Consider the following 21,168-nt stretch of genomic DNA (forward strand, 5'->3'; position numbering starts at 1 on the left):
CAACTAGAGATGGCTCTTGAGGATTATGATGTTGAAAGGATGAAGAACTTGAAATTGCAAGAAGAATTGAATTCTACACATGAATTCATTCTTATCCTAGAAGAAAGGTTATCATCTACTCAAGCCAAGAGAAAATAACTTATGCAACAACCCGATGATGAGGAGAAGAATGCTCTTAAGGAACAATGGCAGAAACTAAGTCAAGCAAACATGCTCATGAAGAATGAAATGCAAGATCTGATCATGAGGTTATCAAAAGATATTGAGGATAGAAAGAAAAAGGAAGATAATCATGTTTAATCTCTGAAGAAAAAGTTTGATGAATGTGGAAGATTGAATCATGAGAATAATCTATTGAGAACTGATTTGGCACACTCCTAGAACAATGAACAAGAACTTGAAAGACAAGTAACTACTCTAATAAATGATCTAACTACTGCAAGTGAGTATAAAGATAAGTTTAGGAATAGTGTTGCAAAGCTGGATAACTTATTGAAAAGACAAAGACAGATTGATGATTCTAGAGGACTTGGATTTGTAGAAGGTGAAAGCTCTGGTACTGCTAATGAAGATCAGACAACCGGTATGCAAAACTCATCCAAACCAAGGAAATCAGTAAGGAAATCTAATGCTTATAAATTCAATGGTAGATGTTTTGTTTGAAATAAATTTGGGCATATGCTAAACAATGTAAAATTAAGGCAAATCAAAACTACAATTTTGTTCCCAGTCAATGCACAAACTGCAAGAAATATGGTCATAGATCATAAGATTGTAGAATGAATGTTAAATGTCATGCATGTGGAAAATTTGGACATTTTTCTAATCATTGCAGGTCAAGAAATAATAATACCGGATATGTCAAATCAATTTAGAAGAACAATGTTACATGCTATGCATGCAACAAAATAGGTCACATTGCTAAGTATTGGAGAAGCAAGACTCAACCGGTTAATAATGAGAAAGGAAAGAAGAAGGTAGATGAAATACAACAAGATCACACCAAGAGATGGATTAGAAAATCTGAAGAACAAAGTGGAGATGGATCTATACTGACAAATCCACCAGTAGAACAGGGTATTCCTCCATTGGCTGGAAATTCCACCAGTAACTGAGGCATAAGCCTTAGGGGTTGGAAAAGTCACTGCTAAATTTTGTATATTACTCTGGAAGAGACCTAAGGAGATCTAGAAAGAGATCTGGAGAAATATTTTCATCATCAATGAAGGTTACACTAGCGCAATCAGAAAATTCAACTATGACTGATGATTAGAGTAGTGAACTTGATGTTCAAAAAACACCAAGGTATGTAAGATTAAATCATTTTGAAGATCAAATTATTAGAGATAGAAACAAGGGAGTTATGAAAAGTAGAAAAATGACAAATGAAGAGGTATGTCTTATTTCTCAAGTTGAACCAACAACTGTTTTTGAAGCTTGTAAGGATAAACATTGGTTAAAGGCTATGGAAGATGAATTAGATTAGATAGAGAAGATTGAAACTTGGTCTTTAGTTTCTCGACCTAAAAATAAGAATGTTATTAGAACTAAATGGGTTTTTAGAAATAAACTAAATGAGGATGGTCAAGTTATAAGAAACAAAGCTAGATTAGTTTGTAAAAGATATTCTCAAATGGAAGGAATTGATTATGGTGAGACATTTGCACCTGTATCTCGAATTGAAGCTGTTAGACCATTTCTTGCCTATGCAGCTTATAAGAACTATATGGTTTACCAAATGGATATAAAATGTGCATTTCTGAATGGTGAGCTTGAGGAAGAAGTTTACTTTGAGAAACCTAATGTATTTTCACTAACAGATGACAAAGATATGGTTTGTCGATTGAAGAAATCTTTATATGGTTTGAAACAGGCTCTTAGAACTTGGTATGCAAAGTTGGATAAATATCTTTTGAAGCTTAGTTTTACTAAAGGAAGTACCGATAGTAATCTATACTATAAGATCATTAATAATCATATTCTAATTATTGAAGTTTTTGTTGATGATATCATTTTTGGAGGAGAAGATAAACTATGCATGGAATTCGCTAACAACGTAAAAAATGAATTTGAAATGTCCATGATTGGTGAGATGAAATTTTTCTTAGGTTTGTAGATTAATCAAACTAACAAAGGCATTTTTCTCTATCAAACTAAGTATCTGAGGGAATTATTGAAGAATTTTGGTATGGATAATTCCAGACCGGTAAGTACTTCTATGGTGACAAGTGAGAAATTATCTATCGAAGATACTTCTACATAGGTAAATCTGACAAGGTATAAGTCTATGATTGGTGGTCTATTACATCTAACTCAGAATAGACCTGATATTATGAATGTAGTAAGTATTGTTTTAAGATATCAAATTAATCCTAAAGAAAATCATGAATGTGTAGTAAAGAGGATATTTTGGTATTTGCAAGGAACAACAGAATATGGTTTATGGTATTCCAGAGATGATGATTTCACTTTATGTGCATATACTGACTCAGATTGGGTAGGTGATACTGATGATAGGAAGAGCACTTCTGGTGGATATTTCTTTCTTAGAAAGAAACTGGTTTCATGGATGAGCAAAAAATAGTCATGCATTTGTTTATCTAATGCAAAAGCTGAGTATGTTGCAGCAACAACTAATTGCACTCAAGTGTTGTGGATGAAGAAACTGTTGAAGGATATCAAAGTAAATTGTAGTGAACCAGTAGTTATCTACTATGACAACTCTACAACTATGGACATGTCTAATAATCTAGTATTTCACTCTAAGATTAAGCATATTTCAATAAAGATAACTTTCTTGAGGACAAGTTCGAAGCAAAGGAAGTAAAATTGGTTTATGTGAACACTAAAGAATAGATTACAGACATATTCACTAAACCATTGTCAAAGGAATCATTTGACTATTTGAGAGATAGGCTAGGGGTTTTTGCCCCTCCGACAAAGACTTAATAGATGCAGTTTGTCATCAATCCGACATCTAATATCAGAGACATTATTCATTCTGGCACTGATGAGTGGTGCTACTACTCAGGGGGAGTAGTCAGCTTTGAGATTAAAGGACTTAGAACATCAACCAAGATATCACCCAGTTAAGGGATTTTTACAATGGGACTTGTTAAAGTCCACCTAGTTAGGGGATTTATGTTGCAGTTGTTAGAAAAAAATAGATAAATGATCTGCTAAAACTCCTATTCATTATCCTGGTCACATCACACTGAAGAATCATACTAGATCTACATCAGTTGTGTCTGTTCTACACAACTGTGATTTCCTGAATGCACTATCAACTCTTCCTTTTGTCCATTTTCTGATCCTTAAATATCACATTGCCAGTCCTCTACCACTTGAGTCACCACTCTGTGAAACTCCACTCTATTGGTCTTCTATCATTTAGCTCTGCAGTATCTTAAACTCCCCCTATGTCCACTTTCACATTATCTTCATTCACATTGACAAAAACCACCTCAAGAATGATATATGTGTATTTATAGACCCTTTAATCTATCGCCAACTTTGCCTCCAAAACATACCTTTCAAACTTCCATTGTTAGGACTTGAATTACGCCTCTGAAATCATGCGAGAATCTCTGTCAATATAGTCGAACATGCTGATAAGTCAGCCAGTTGACTGGAGAAGACTCTCAAATTAGTTGGATGTAACTAAACATTACTAGTCTATCGGTTACCGAGTCTATCAGTTACTGACTCTTCCAATGTATCAATCAATACCTATCTAGTTGATTTCCTCTTGTATAACGGTCTATTCTTTGCTTAGTCGGTGAGCCTCTTCTGTGTTGATCTATTCACCGCTACCCGATCTTCTTACTATTTGTTGATCTATTCACCGCTACCCGATCTTCTTACTATTTGTTGATCTATTCACCGCTACTCGATCTTCTTACTATTTGTTGATCTATTCACCGCTACCCGATCTTCTTACTATTTGTCGGTCTACTCACTACCGATGAACTAGGAAGACTAAGGAGATGATGTTGCCAACAATGACAACCATACCATTTACCAGTCATACAAAATAATTATAGAATGCCAACAAACTCCCCCTTTTGCAATTGGTGGCAAATACTATAAACCGCTACAAAATTGTGCCATCTTTGGCCCCTATTCCTAAGAAGATTCCAAAATTCTCCCTTTTGCCATCAATGGAAAAGACTATCCAATAAATTGTTTTGTCAAAATAAAGAAAAAATCTCTTTAAATTTTTCTTGAGCCACTTTCAAGGAAGATTCCCATGAAGATTGAATTTGTTTCATGGTGGTGAAGTGGCCATGTAAGACTGCAATGAAGATCTCCATATCATCAATTGTCTTACAGTCAGGTGCATGTATTAAGTAGTCTGCTTCATTAATGGTCACTTGCATGAATTCAATAATTGGTGCTAAATAGCACTGGAGCTCTAACAAACTAAGACTTCTTTTGTCTTCTTCATCTTTCAACCTTCTGATTTTATGATTGATCATTTTGACTTTTCCAGTAAAGGTTGATGTTGAACTTCTAAGAGGATCAAATGAGCTTACCAGATCTTCAATCTTTTTGAATCTGATCTCTTTTATCTTCTAAGTCTTTGATTAAACTAGGAAAATTTGAAGATTTCATTAGTAGTTGACCAACTTGCTGTAGTAGGGTTTTAACTTCTTTTGTTCTAGTTGAAAGCGCAACTTTTCCAACTGCTATCTGCTCTATTAGGTTATCTCCTCGCTTTGTTTCATATTGCCTTACTGCAACCTTCTATAGATCAGTTACCTCCAAACTGATTTCTTTAACTAGAGTATCTGATTGATCAATAATGGGTGCAGTATCATCAAGTGCAATGTCCCAGATGAGATCAGAGAGAATTGTTTTGGCAAAAGTGAGGATTTTTGCCTTCCTTTTCTTTTCTCTCTATTTTACCTTTCCATCTTGGATTCTCAGTTTTTTTGAGACTTTCATCAACTACTTGGGGTTAATTTTCTTTATATCAATGACTGATTCACCTTCTTCTTCCACCTATGTTCCTTCTTCCTTTTCTCCAGTCTCAACTTCTAAGCTAGTTATTGTAATGATTCTTAACTTTTTCTTTTCATTTTCATTGTCTAAGTCTAACTTCCTCTTTGTCGGAGGGGTATTCATCACTACTGTGTTATCCTTTATTTTCTTCTCTTCCTTTTTTCCTTCCTCTACTATCTTTTCTTCCTCTTTTCCTTCCTCTACTATCTTCTCTTCCTCTTTTCCTTCTTCTGCTTTCTTCTCTTCCTCTTTTCCTTCCTCAGTTCTCTTCTCTTCCTTTATCTTCTTTTCTTCCTATTTTCCTTCTTGAGAGAGAGTAGGATTTGGTGTCAATAAGGTTCTATGAGGTGTATCCTCATAAGGAATGTCTTCAACTAACACTTCATCTTGACCAAAAATCTTAGTTTTATCAGCATCCTTCACCAATGAAGTATGAACCGGTTGTTCGATACCCTTTGTTAGATTGGGGATGTCTGACATAACATTTCCTATTATGTCCTCAGCTATGAAAGTGTCAAGGATAGTTGTACCTTTGTCTTGTTTTGTATCGTTTTCAATTTCTTCTTCACCTTTCTTTTGCTTTTTCATAATTTCCTTCCACAAGGTAACATCTTTAGCATGTACTTCTCCCACTTCTTCTATTACCACTCATGCTGAATGCATTCTTCAGCCACCAGTGAAGCTTGATCAAGGTCTAAGTCATGTTGCACTTCCATGAGTGATTTTATTCTGAGTTCCTTTTTAGTAGCTAGTGATGTCTTACAAAAATGGTGCAAGTTCCAGATCAGAGCATCCTCAATTTTCCTTTTGTCTTCTTTGTTACTAATGAAATATCTCCTTCCAACACCGCCTAGACCTCCAAACTCTTTGATCCCATGTACGAACTCATCAATTCTTGGAGCTTTGTTCCTCCCATTTCTTCTAACCTCCTTTATTTCCACATCTGATAAGGTGTCAGTGATATCACTTTATTTCTCATCCTTTTTAAGCTTTGGATCACTCTTTTTGTTTTTGGTGTAAGTCACTCGTACTAGTCTATCTTTTCTTGGTGAAGATACCAAAGTACTTAGATCCTTTTCCTTTGAGTATGTTGTAGGCTTGGTTGCTACAATCCCCTTAGGTTTTGTCCTTGTCACTTTCCTCTTTCCACCCGTTGGTTCTTCATCTTTAGTAGGTGTGACCCCTGTTTGCACACTCACACCAGTGGAGGTAGTGGCACTGGATGCTTCACCTCCATATTTCTTATCAAGGGTATCAATCATTTTCCTTACTTTTCTTTTTTTGATAGGCACCTGAAGTTCCTGTTTAATTTTAGAGCTTGCCTCCTCATATGTTCCAAACCTCTTTGCCTTCGAGTCTACCGGTTTTGATAGAAGCATATTGATATGAATTTTAACAAGGTCTACTCCAACCCCATAACCAATAGGTGGAACTCAAAATGTTCTGGGTTGAACTGCTTGAATAATACAATAATCTATGTCTACAAGAAAACAAATGTTGTCTGTTTATTTCTGCACTATTCCAGTTGGAATTATTTCTCTCTTGTGCATCCTAATTTGGAATTCCTTAAAATATCCCCACATTGCTTCCCAAAATTTATTTCCAAGATCCCTAATCATTTCACCTATCTGAACCATGATAGGCTTCTCTTGTGACCATACTACACCACCTTGCCGGGAAAATATTTTTGAACATAGAAAAATATACATACCAGTAGTGAGCCATACTTGAAAGACTGCTTCTTGTCCTTTTTTATTCTTTCCATGTTCACCATGAATTGACTTTGAATAATCTCACATATATCATATGCTGCATCTTCTTTGATAATTTGGTAACCAACATGGATGGCACCACTCAACACACTATTCATCTGGCTTGATTGATAAACCTTGTATCCCAACACTGCAGAGGCAAATCTTACTTCGGCATCCTTGATATGCATGATTTTCATTGCTCTACTGCCACACAGGGATTTGGTTAACCGAGTAACTTTAGTTGATGAAATCGTTCTTAGGGTTAGTGATTCACTAGTTGTAATGAACCCTGTCACTCTTCGAATCACCTCCCTTGTGATATTGATTAGTGCATGACCTTCCAATCATAGAAATCGATCATGAACCCTACTCAGTACATATCTAACCCAGTCACCATGAAACTGATCACGAAAGTCAATAGCATTAGCCAAACCCTTTGTCTTTAGAGGTATAAATTCTTCTTTCAATTTATCATTGTCATACAACCCATCAAAATCATTTAGAATGAAATTATCTCCAGGTTCTTTAAGCTTGCAATGAATGTAGGAGTGAATATCTTCTACCAACAATACAGTGGAGGGCATAGATGATAAAGCACCGGTCTTGTCGATTTCACTGGCTTTCATCGAGTGTAGCTTGAATTTGGGTTAGGGTTCCTTTATAGCTTCAACCAACATAGGAGTATATATTGGTGCTGCCACGATGACCTTCAAACAATCTTTTCTCAAATAAAGTTGAAAACCCTTTCCTAGGGAATACCAAACACCACTATCGGTTTGCTTGAATTTTCCGCACAAACAAAGCTTGGCAAATTTGAAATCGCCTTTGATCACACAGGAGATCAAGAAAGTTCACAAGAAGTTAGTGTAAATGAAAATGTGCTAACATTTCCTTATTTATCCATGGAGATTTATTGACACTATGATCCAATGACTAGATTTGAAACTCACAACTTAATGTACATCGATTTGACTTTACCGATTATATGTTGCCGATATTGATACATAAATAAATAACTCATAGGACAAACTTCAATTAAGAAATTTTAGACCCGATTTTATGCATCACAACTATGCAGATAAACACTTCCATCTATTTGTTGAGGGGATTCAAGAATAATCTTACCATATGTGCTCCCCTAGTCATCAATATGCCTAGTTAGAAGAGGAACTGTCATCACTGATGGATGATGACTTGGTATTAGAACATCCTTGTCCTTCTTTTCCTTCATCCTTATTGATCCATGTCCTTTTCATTTTATCTCTTATTTCTTCGTTTGTCTTCTTTCCTTTCAGGTCATTTTGCTCTTTCTTCTTGCTAAACCGGTTCTTGTCTACATACCAGTTGTAGGATTGGCTCTTGCATTCTCTGGCTAAGTGGTCAATCTTATGGTAGTTAAAGCATGCCATACTACTTGTCCTCCATGGTCTTGAATAGTTTCTCTGACCCATTCTCATTCTGTAGCTTCCTACAAAATGACCAAGATTACCACATGTGAAACATGTGGCATTCAATTGATTGCTCCTTTTGTTAGGACTAGTCGGTTTGAATGTTGATCTTGATACATTTGTCTTCAACCTACATTCTTCAGGCCTGTGACCAAACTTATTGCATGTGAAGCAATGTCCAGTAAATCTTCTTCCATTTGACATACTATTGGATTGAAATTTGCACTCATAAGCAGTGTGGCCACACTTATGACATTTATGGCAGTAACCATCAAAGGTGAAAGTCTTCTTTTGACTAACCAGTTTGTTTTTACAGTCATTGGTTTTATGACCCAACTTACCACAATGATTACAAGAGAATTTGGAAGACTTCGTACCTTTTGCTTCTGGATGGTTTCTTTTATCATCCTTCATCTTTTTGGATTTAGATGATTCTCTAGTTTCCATAGGACCTGAACTGGGGTAACCAAGGCCGGTTGTATCTTTTGTTCTTCTTTGAGCTTTCAGTTGTTTATCTACCTTCTCAGAGCTTTCATTAAACTTTCTCAGCTTCTCTTTTCTCTCATTCTCAGTTTTTAACTCACTCTTAATTTGTTCAACCTCTTTCATCAACTTCTCCTTTTCTTTTGCATTGTCATTCAGAAGTTTGTGTATATATTCATTCTCCTAAGTTAGAACTCATATTTATTCATCTTTCTCAATCATGATTGCATCATTTTCTCTCAAAGCATCTTTAGCAAGCCTCGTAGCTCTTTCATCTTTTGACAGTTCTTCTTCTACCTCCCTTTTTCTTTCATCAACACTTCTGTTGGCTTCCAATATCTCAGTCAGCCTTCTTTTTCTCTTTTGAGATGCGTAATTTCTTTGGTCGGCTTCTTTTTCTTTTCCATGAGTTCTAAGACTGCTTCTTCAACTTCTTTAGATCCAGTCTGTTCAGAGAGTTGATCTATGATATCCTGATTCTCATTTAGTTGTTGAGCTAATTCCTTCCTTTTTGCAAGAGGTTTTCTCAGTTTCTCTTTCATCTGAGCAATGATTTCATTGGCTTCATCAATCTTCTTCTGATATCGGTACTCCCATGAACTTTATCCTCACATTTTCAATATTCACTTCAGAGTAACTATTCTGTGATAACAATTGTTAGTCCCAACCAGTACTGAGAGGGGAGGGGTGAATCAATACATTACTAGTTTTATCCAATTGAAAATTTTACTTTAAGTTTGAACTAATTTACCTTTCACCAATGTAAACATTTACTGCAGAGGATTAAGCATAAATGAAAAGATGTACAAAGGCACACAAATTTCTCTCGTGGAAAACCAATAGGGAGAAAGCCATAGTGTGAGTCAAAACTCAAAAAATTTGTACTCTTCTAGAGTATGCTCAGTTAAGAGCTATCCCTATTAGGAGATTACAAAGGCACTATTAGGTGCCACCTGGTTAAGGGATTTTGAACAAGGTTGGTTAGTGCCTTTACCCTTTTAAAGGTAGCCTGGTTAAAGGACTTAGAACATCAACCAAGATATCACCCAGTTAAGGGATTTTTACAATGGGACCTGTTAAAGTCCACCTAGTTAAGGGATTTGCGTTGCAGTTGTTAGAAAAAAATAGATAAATGATTTGCTAAAACTCCTATTCATTATCCTGGTCAGATCAAACTGAAGAATCACACTAGATCTGCATCGGTTATTTCTGTTATACACAACTCTGATTTCCTGATGCATGATCAACTCTGCCTTCTATCGATTTGCTGATCCTTGAATATCACACCGTCGGTCCTCTGTCACTTGAGTTACCACTCTATGAAACTCAACTCTATCAGTCTTCTATGATTCAGCTCTACAGTCTCTTAAACTCCCCCATGTGTCCACTTTAACATTATCTTCATTCACCTTGACAAAAACCAAAGCAAGAATGATATAAGATATTTATAGACCCTTTGGTCTATCGCCAACTTTCCCTCCAAGACGTACCTTTCAAAATTCCACTTTCATGCCTTGAATTATGCCTCTGAAATCATGCAAGAATCTCTATCAATATAGTTGAACATGTTGATAAGTTCACTGGTTAACTGGAGAAGACTCCTGAATTAGCTGGATGTAACTGAACGTTACTAGTCTGTCAATTACCGTCTCTTCTGGTGTACTAATCAATACCTGTCTAGCTGATTTCCTCTTGTATACTGGTCTATTCTTTTCTTAGCCAGTGAACCTCTTCTATGTCGATCTATTCACCATTACCTGATCTTCTTACTGTTTGTTAGTCTACTCATTTCTGATAAACTATGAAGATTAAGGAGATAATGTTGCCAACAATTATAACCATACCATTTACTAGTCATACAAGACTGTATCAGAATGCCAAAAACCACATTAGAAGGATATTGTAGAGGGGAACAACCAGTCAGTTGTTGAAATTGCTAGAATGATGCTCATACAAGGAGGAGTAGCGAACACTTTCTAGAGAGAAGATGTCAGCACAACTGTCTACACTATGAACAAGATATTGGTAAAAAGAGGTAAGGATAAAACTCCTTATGAATACTGGTATAGTAGATCACCTAATGTCAGTTATTTTCAGATTTCTAGCAGTAAATGTTTTATTAAGAGAGGTGACTATGTTAGTAAGTATGAGGCTAAAAGTGATGAAGACATAATTCTTGGTTACTCCACCAAGAGTAAGGCTTACAACTATTACAACAATCAGACACAAAGAATCATTGAGAGTGTTGATGTTCGAGTGGATGAGTTTCTTGAAGTATTAGGAGAAACCTATAGGGAGCAAAAGGATGAAGAACCTTGCATTCTGATTTTGGATCTAGAACCAATGAAGCCAAAAGTTGATGAAGTGAATCTTGTTATACCAGTTCAACCAAAATAGGTAGATCCAGAAGAAGATGATGATAATGAAGAAGAAGAATGGGATGATAATGATCATGTCATTCCAAGGTATGTGAGACACAATCATAATCGTGACTAGATTATTGGAGATAAAGATGTTGGAGTGTTAACCAAAAGAAGAATAAAAGAGAATTATTGCATGATCTCCACTATTGAGCCTATAACTACTAAGGAAGCATTTGGAGATGATCACTAGATTAAATATATGGAGGAGGAGCTTGACCAGATTGAGAAGAACAACACATGGACCCTAGTACCTAGACCGGTGAATAAAAGTGAGTTAGGTACTACATGGGTATTTACGAATAAACTGAATGAATATGGAGTAGTAGTCTGAAACAAAGCTAGATTAGTATGCAAATGTTATGAAGAAGGAGAAGAATATAGTGAGATATTTGCACCAGTTGCTAGATTGAAGGTGTTAGGACTCTACTTGCATTTGTAACATATAAAGGATTCAAAGTATATCAGATGGATGTGAAGTCAATATTTCTAAATGGAATACTGGAAGAAGAAGTATACATTGAGCAGCCAGATGGTTATGCTTTGAATGATGCAAAAGATATGTTGTGTAAATTGCAAACGGAACTATATGGTTTGAAGCAAGCACCAAGAACATTGTATGAAAGGTTACATTCACACATTGTGAGGCCCTACCCCGACCCATCCTAGCATTTTAGTGTTTTCATGATTGGAACTATTATGGATGCTTTATTTTTATGCATTACGGATATAAAACTTTATATGATCCCAGGAATTGGATAACATTGGTATATTGATGCTTCATTTCTATGCATTATGGGTATAGAATTTTATATGATTCTAGAATAGGATAACCTTTAGATGATGTATGTCATTATTTGATTTACAGGACTTTATTATGATGATAGAAATATGTTTGCATATCTTATGAATGGATTAAATTATGAGGATTATGATGAATTGCTTACGTGAATTGCTTTGATATGTGGCAAATTATATTGTATAATGTCAATTCTATGCAGAGTGATTCAATTGTATTCTTGATTACATGTTTAATATTATATGAGGCTATTGGAAAGTACTAATGTTTAAATTGAATTGCGTAGGAAATTATCCATGTGACCATGGAAATATTATGGAGAATCAAGCCTATGCCTATGTACGTTCGTAAAACCAGGGGTTGTCTATTTGGAGAGACAACACCCCATATGTATTGTATTTTATTTGTAAATGTAAAATGTTGCATGAGTGTAAATTGTATTTATTGAATTGTTTAAATCATTCAAGGGATAATTACCATGTGTGTATTTATGATGTGGAATTATTTTGTAGTGTCACTTGACACCTATGTTGTATGAGGTGTTGGCAATTGTCATGTCACCTTTTTGGAGAGATTTCTTTTTGTTTATTTGTTATATTACCTTATTATCCTTGAAGGAACCAAGAAATCTAGGATAGTGAGCCACAAGGAGGGTCAACTCAGAGTTGACCCGTAGGTTAACTTTAGGTGGACTTTCTCAGGGTTAAATCAACTCCTAGAGTTAGTTTTAGAGAATTTTTATTAGGCCTCATGGGGTACCTATGGGTGAAGGCCAAGTTTGACCATGTGTCTTTCCCCTAGGGCTTGTTTAACCACCCAAAAAAGTGGTTTTCCCAAGATGGACGAATTCCATCTATAGGAGTGTCATCCTTGGTTAGATAACCTTCTTGATAGGTGTAATTCCTTTTCCCCATTTGATTCCTCTTCTTGAGGTGCCTTGGTTAGGGAGTCTATAAGACCTAGGGAAGCCCAACCAGTGGGAGTCCCTCACTCTATCTAAGAGGTTGGAAGGAGTGAGAGAAGCCTTCTTAGGCTAGAGATTGAAGCTTAGTGAGCTAATCACCCACTCTCCATTTTTGGAGATCTTACAAAATGTGAAGGAAAAATTAGTTTGGAATAGGGAGTTGGCTAAGTGTTACAGAAATGTTTTGTGTATCTCCTTTTCCCCATTTCATTCCTCTTCTTGAGGTGCCTTGGTTAGGAAGTCTATAAGACGTAGGGAAGCCCAATGAGTGGGAGTCCCTCACTCTATCTAAGAGGCTGGAAGGAGTGAGAGAAGCCTTCTTAGGCTAGAGATTGAAGCTTAGTGAGCTAATCACCCACTCTCCATTTTTGGAGATCTTACATAATGTGAAGGAAAAACTAGTTTGGAATAGGGATTTGGCTAAGTGTCACAGAAATGTTTTGTAGATTGGGCTGCTCTTCTCCAAGCTTTCCCTAGAATACCCTTGGTAGATTCAAGGTAGGTGCATTATCTTGCTTATATGTTAAAATCTATTTGTAGCATGCTTGAATGAAAATATTGTAATTTTTCCTTGTATTGTATTTGTGAAAGTTTTTATGTGTTTTTCTTCCTTTACTTTGTTATTCATTTTATTGTGCTTTGGGAGTATCCAAGGCCATCTTACCCTTGGGAGGGAAATATGGTCTTGGGGGTGGAAGGAGTTTGACAACCTTAGAGTGAGAGGCTCTCATCATGAGATTGATCCCAAGGGTTTGTGCATGTGACCCTTGCTGCATAGTTCTGTTTATGCATTTGAGGGTCATAAGGGGAGAAAATATGACATGTGCGCCTCTAGGGGTCATAAGGATATGGGGGTTAAGATGAGTCTTGTTGTGTTTTCTTGGATGCCATGAGTTGGCTATGACTTACTATCTAGCAGATCTCCTCTAGGGTACTTGGTCCACTTCCACCCTAGTAAAACATCACATTATGTGATGAAGTTTCAACTTGGGAAGAGAATGTGTTTTTTGTGTTTTGTTTCCCCTTGCTTGTTGTGTTTGCTTGAGTGTAACTTGTCTAGGACTTGGTTCTCCAAGCTTGGGGGTGGCTTCTAGTAAGCCTAGGCTGGGAGGTGAGCACCCCATGGTCACAACCTTAAATTTTTAAATGCAGGTTGCTTGGAAAGGAAAGCTAGGAGATGCAGATTTTACTTTAGTTGTAGATTCTATTTAGTTGTAGAAAGTAAGAAATAAAAATGTAATTATTGTAAATATTTTGAAGGAAAGAGATGTGTTATTTAGTTAAGTTCTCATTCATTAGGAATGAGAGACTATTTGGGTATTTTACCCATTTGTAAAGATTGACAAATTGTGTTCAAACCATTCCTATATGAAAAACATTTTATTGAAATTTTGTAAAATATTATTGATGTTATCTTTATTTAATTCTGTCTTAAACTGAAAACTATTGTTGTTTATTTCTGCAATTTTTGTAAAGAAATGAAAGATGTAGAAAAAGAAATGCAATGTGTTTTTAAGTATTTTCTTGCAATATTTAAATGTTGTTGTTACTATCATTTTAAAAGGAAAAAAGAAATGCAATGTGTTTTAGGTATTTACCCGCAATATTTAAATGTTTTTATTTCTGTCATTTTTACTTCTGTTTATACATAGCAAAAAATTAATCTATAAACAAAAGGAATAATTAAAAAAAAACTAATTATAGTCTTTTAGCTTGCTGCTAGTATTACAATTATAAAATGTATTGTTGTTTTAAAGAAGGAAGATATATATGCAGATTTAGTCTTAGAAAATGAGGATATGATTTAATATGTTCTTGATAAATCATTAAAAGAAAAACTATATCCATTTAAAGTTGTCTATATTTCTATGATATTCTTGCATGTTTAAATAGTATATAATATCAAAAAAATAATATATATATCTAGCCCTGGGAGATATACATCTATATGTATATATATATATATATATATATATATATATATATATGTATGTATGTATGTATGTATGTATGTATGTATGTATGTATACATAAATATATATATATATATTTTAAATATATTATAAAAAAAATTAAAATTAAAAAAAAACTTAGCAAACCTTGGGGGAGGAAATACCTACCTCAGGCCTCTCGTTGTGGGCCGAAGCCCATAGCAGTGCCCACGGTGCCACTGCCCACACCCCACGGCCCCTCCTTTCAATGCCGCTCCTCTGCCAAAGAAACCACCCCCCCCCCCCTTTGGGTGGCTCTGCCCCCAAGCCGCCCTGTCTCCATTCGGTCGCCACCTCCATGGCCACTATACCTACAACACACAACACCACACACACACTAAAAAAAAAAGAGATAAACTCTAACCCAGTTTCGGGTTAGGGTAAAGGAAAAACAATAAGATTAGAATTTTTAGCTGGATAAAATATGCAACCCTAATCCAAATCCGGATTAGGGTTTGCATTCAAATAAAAAGACAAAAATATTAGGGTTAGCTAATAATATAAAAATAAAAGAGAGGGATTTTTAAGTGGATTTAAATAAATTATAGGGGAGGAAATTACTCAACCCTAGTTAGGGTTTGAGATTTAAAAATAAAAAATAAATTAAAATAAGAAGAGGGGGAAATACTTTCCAAATTTAGAAAATAATTCCCTCCATATAATTTTGGCCACATGTGTTAATAATTTAAAACTCCTTATCCGATTTGGGAGAAAATTAATGTTAATATAATTATTTAATAAGATTTAAAATGGAGAATTAATGTTATATGGATACATTAATTACATATTTCATTTAATTTATTTAACTAGGGAAACTATATAGTTATTTGATATATTTGATTAAATATGGACGTTAAGTTATATTTTAAGTTGGGGAGAATTTATAATTGAAAATTATTAATTATTTTTACGAATTTTTAGCCTTTGAGGCCAATGTTGGCCAGATTAATTATATCGTCAAATTTGAAGGTTTAGGGGAAATTAAAATTGACTATAGCATAAAATTGGATTTATTTGACAAATGACATTGTGGAATTTGAACCCCTTTCAGTTAGATTTAAATAATGAAATTAATTAAATTAACTAATTAAAATGCGACAACCCTCTTGGGAATAATTAATCTCCATTAATTAATGTCGCTTATTTGATTTAGTTAATTAATCCAACTTTAGAAAACAATTCTATTTACATCCTCGTTAAGACAAGACTTATTTGATTCCACTTTAAATGTAGATTATTTTGAGAGTTTAGGTGTTTCAAAAAAAAATTGTTGTTTCATTTTTAGCCCAAAATTTTGGGCACAACACACATGATGAAGATAGGTTTTTCAGAGAACTAGTGAAGACAACAACATATATCTCAAATATGAAGGAGACAAGATACTAGTTAGTGAAGTATTTGTGGATGATATTATATTTCGAGGAAATGATGACATGAGTGATGACTTTGCTAATGAGATGAAAAGTGAATTTGAAATGTCTCTAGTAGGAGAGATAAAAAAAATTAATAGGTTTGCAAATTCAGTAGATGAAGAGTGGTATTTTTATCACACTATCTAAATATGTGAAAGAGGTATTAAAGACATTTGGAATGAGTGACTGTAAACAAGTTGGGACACCAATGGTTATAGGTTGTAAACTGTCTAAGGAGGATGATGCCACATCTGTTGATGAAAAGGAGTATAGCTTAATGATAGGGAAATTGCATTATGTTGTTCACAACAAACTGGATATTGCTCATGTAGTTGGTCTACTTAGTATATTTTAGAAGAATCGAAAGAAGACACATCTGATAGCAACCAAGAGGATATTCAGATATTTGAAAGGTACTATTGACTATGGATTATGGTATCCAAATACAGGTAAATTTGATTTGAAAGTTTGTATAGATGCAGACTAGGTAGGTAATGTTGATGATAGGAAGAGCACAATCGGTAATGCATTATTTCTTAGAGGAAGACTTGTTTCATGGACCAACAAGAAGTAGAGTTTTACATCACAATCCACTGCTGAAGCTGAGTATGTTGTAGCATATATGAGTTGTACCTAGGCTATCTAGATAAACACATTCTGGAAGGATTCAAGTTGAAAATTACAGATCCCATAAAGATTTTATGGTACAACACTAGTGCAATAAATATTTTAAAGAACCCAGTTTTGCATGCTAGAACTGAGCATATTGAGCTGAAATACAATTTCTTGAGAGAAACATTGTAGAGTAAAGATGTATTATTGGAACATGTATCTACCAAGGAGATGCTAGTGGATATCTTTACTAAACCTCAGCCTAAGACTACTTTTGAGTATCTTAGAGGTTAGCTAGGGGTTGTGTCCCTACATGAGGTCAATTGAGCATGATGTGAAATACAATAGTCCTAGAGCTAATTGGAGAATCTTGAAGAAGGATTGGTGTAGAGTGGAGTTATTCCATAGGGGGAGCATCAAGTTGCAAGTTGATGTTACAAAATAGTGAAGCATAACATTACATGTTTTACTTTCACTTTGGCATTATTGTCTAAGGGGGAGAACAACTATATGATTGGGGAGAAGAACCATATGATTGATAGAGAGAAGATCTATAGCCAATTACTAGCTGAAGACACGGAGACTTAGTTGAAGGAGAGTACATGATAAAATTTATAACAGCATTCCTATTCATAATCATAGCAATCTAGGGTATTGATACTTGTATTGCCATCAATGCCAAAGGGGGAGATTGTTGGCATTCGCATGAAAATTGCATTGATGAACTTTAATGTTGTCATTGATGTCAATTATAACCGGTAATGATGTTGTAATAATATTGTTTTGCAACTGGTAAGTGAGCTTGTAAAGGAAACCGGTATTACTAGAGAAGTAGTGAGATCGACCTGTAAACCCTACCTATTGATATGATAAACCCTAACCAATGGAGCTTGGTGAATCGATTGTATGGGTTTATGATAAAATGATGAAGGGTAATGATTATGCCACGTGTTCATGTTGTATGAGAAGAGTTTCAAATGGTTTTGGCATGTAGAGATAATGGTTTTATCTTGGGAATGAGCAAGTTCATTGCATATAATGGAAATTGTGTGATGAGTTATAGTGTTCGATAAACAGTGATCAAGGAGCGGTCAAGGTTGTCTTGAATGATGTGCAGTAATTGCTATGTAATCCAACGGTCATACTTGAACCGATTCGTTTGTATTCTCTATGAGATCTTAAGTTTGTGATGTGTTACCAACCTAGTGTCTTGCTTATAAGGTCAATGAGTTGTTTTGTTGTAGTGTTGGCAATTTTGGTTGAATGTAAGAGTGATTGGTTGCCGAACAAGATGATGTATCTATAGTATGTGTAAAGCCAAATAGGAGCATGAAAAGGATCTGAACATGCAATTTTAGTGCTATTCAGGTAGATCAGCTGTTGTTCTCAAACTCTGATCCCCTTCTTATCCCCTTTGATGAGAAAGAAAAACTCTATATGTGAATGGAGAAATCAAAGAACAAGAACCTTAGAGAAACATATGAAAAGGTTTTCATAACCTTTTACACTTTGAACTTATCTAAAGTTCAGGAAGGTATACCTTATGTGAATACTTTCACACTTTTAAACAAAATCCATAGTAACCATTGTCCAAAAACTAGTGGATCTTATCGCCTTAAACAAAAAACTGAAAAAATATAGGAAAACTTAGGCTCATTTTCAGTGTTGATCCTCAAGAGATTTAGAAAAGAAAAAATTAATAGATATCAGTGTCTTATCTAGGCTACAAAGTCATCTTTTTTAAACAAGAACTTCATAATTAAACATATCCATGCATCTCAATCACTTTGGCTTCTACCAACTCCATACATGCCTAACATGTATAAGAATCCTCCCTTGTTATACTAAACAGTGTTCATCAAATTCAAAGTTCCCAACAAATAACCTACTGATAAAGATATTTCTCGCGTATTTAATTCCCCTCCTGAAAAAGAAAGCTAAGAAACATATCTATAAAGATTGTATTACAATCCCTGTTCAGTTGAAATAACCCTAAATTACCCAAATGAAACCAGTAAAATATTTGAAAGCATAATAGAAGACAACACAAATTTTAGGCTTAAAGTTAATGGTCTGTATATTTATATTCAGTTTGGAAAATCTTACAATTCTTAGATAGTTCTCTATAAACTTTTAGAAAAGCCTAGATAAATTTCTGCAGAGTTTCTCTACAAATTCTTGCGATCCTCTTTTACTAGTCTTGGTATCCATTTATTTATTTAATTATCTAAGCTTAATTCTTCTATTAATTAAATAAATCTTTATTTATTTATTTAATTCATTTATCCTCTTCTAGCCTTATTTCTCATTTAAATAAATACATTTATTTATTTAAATTATCCTTTTCCTAAATTAAATAAATATCTTATTTATTTAATTGATCCCACTTCTTCTATTAATTAAATAAATCTTTATTTATTTAATTAATTCATTAAACTTTTCTACCCATGAAACATGTCATTCATCTCTTAATTCATACACTACCTACCCCTTTCATTATTTTATTATTTCTTTTACCTACCCTCTAATCATAGTCGACCTCCTTTTACACCTCTCAATCTTATCCCTCCATTTTTTTTAGTGTCTTCTATATAAGGAGATGCTCCCTTCATTATCAACCCTAATCAACCATTCTACTCAACTATGCATTCAACCCCCGTTGATTACTTGACTACACTATGCTTTTGAACATAGGCGATCCTACTTGCAACCACATTCCGTTCTTTGTTGAGCTCTTGTGCACATAAAATCTGAGAGCAAATATATCGAGCAAGATCAATGGAGATAGGAAGAATGGAGATTCAAACCCTATTGGACATGTGATGGTATAATCTTTGTGATTTCATTTTATTTGCATTGTCTTAGGTAATCTTCATATGTTATGGTGGATCTTTGTTGTTGTTAGGCTAGGGTTTTGTGGTTGAATTCATTTAGCCTTTCAATATCGTTATTATTGTTATCCATTTTCACCATATACATTTTGGCACGCCCGGTGGGACATGTATTTTTGTTAGATCTGTGTTTTTTTTGCAGATTTTTCTAACCCTATATTGCTATTTTGTAAAACAATTTGGAGAATAACCTTGTGCAGCTAGGGTTTTGGACACAAAATCAAGATCTTGGAGAGATTTGATCATATCTCACAAAAGGCTAGGAAATTTTGCACCAAATTTTTTTGCAGGTTGAAAAAAGTATCAGGAGCTCTCAATACAAAATTTAGAATTTTTGGAGCACATTTTCATTTTCTATGAATTTTGTATGATTTTTCATAAAAAATTAATTTTGAGAGAAAATGAGAGAATGTTTTGGATTTTCTTACTTTTTTGGAAATCACTCAGAATTATACACACGATCTATTGTTTGTGATTTTAATTTTGATACAAAATATTTCCCTAAAAATCAGATCTTTAAAAATTAGGTTTTTTCCTTATTTTGATCAAATCTCACAAACGGCTTCGAATTTTGGCATCAAATTGTTTGTGCAAGTCTGGAAAAATATCAGAAGGGTTTAGTAAAAATTTCAAATTTTGTGGATCATTTGTTCAATTTATATGAATTTTTTATCAGTTTTAAGAGAAAATTAACTTTGAGAGCAAATTAGTGAATTTTTCAGATTTTCTTACATTTTTGGAAATATCTCAAAATTATACACAAGATCTATTATTTGTGATTTTAAATCTAATGCAAAATCATTCCTCAAAAATCAGATCTTTAAAAATTAGGGGTTTTGCATTATTTTACTCATATCTCACAAACTGCTTAGAATTGTTGCATAAATTTTTTTGTGCAGGTTGGGAAGACCATCAGAACTCTCTAGTAAAAATTTTAGATTTTTTGGATTGATTTGCATTTTATATGAATTTTTTATGATTTTTCATAAAAAAATAATTTTTGGAGCAAATTAGCAAATTTTTTGGACTTTCTTACATTTATGGAAATCTCTTGAAATTTTACAGGTGGTATTTTTTTATGATGAATCAAATCTTTGAATTGGTCAACAAAATGCATTGTTGAAGGCCCCTATTTCACAAAGTCTTTTGGATCTAAAATTTACCTAACTCGTGTGCTTGCAGGAAGGGGTGATTATTTCAAACAATCCAAACTACTAATAAATCTTTGTTGCAGGTCCTTGGCAAGGGTTTTTGGATTTTTATTGTGTGCCTTGTTTTCATAGACTAGAAAACACTTCAATTGGTGCACTAAAATTGAATCATTGTCTTTTGTGTCTTGAGCAATAGGCTCTTTTTGTTTAATCTTTAAAGGGCCTGTCTTCCCGTGTGG

The sequence above is a fragment of the Cryptomeria japonica genome, chromosome 9 (genome assembly GCF_030272615.1).
Source record: "Cryptomeria japonica chromosome 9, Sugi_1.0, whole genome shotgun sequence".
Classification (NCBI taxonomy): domain Eukaryota; kingdom Viridiplantae; phylum Streptophyta; class Pinopsida; order Cupressales; family Cupressaceae; genus Cryptomeria; species Cryptomeria japonica.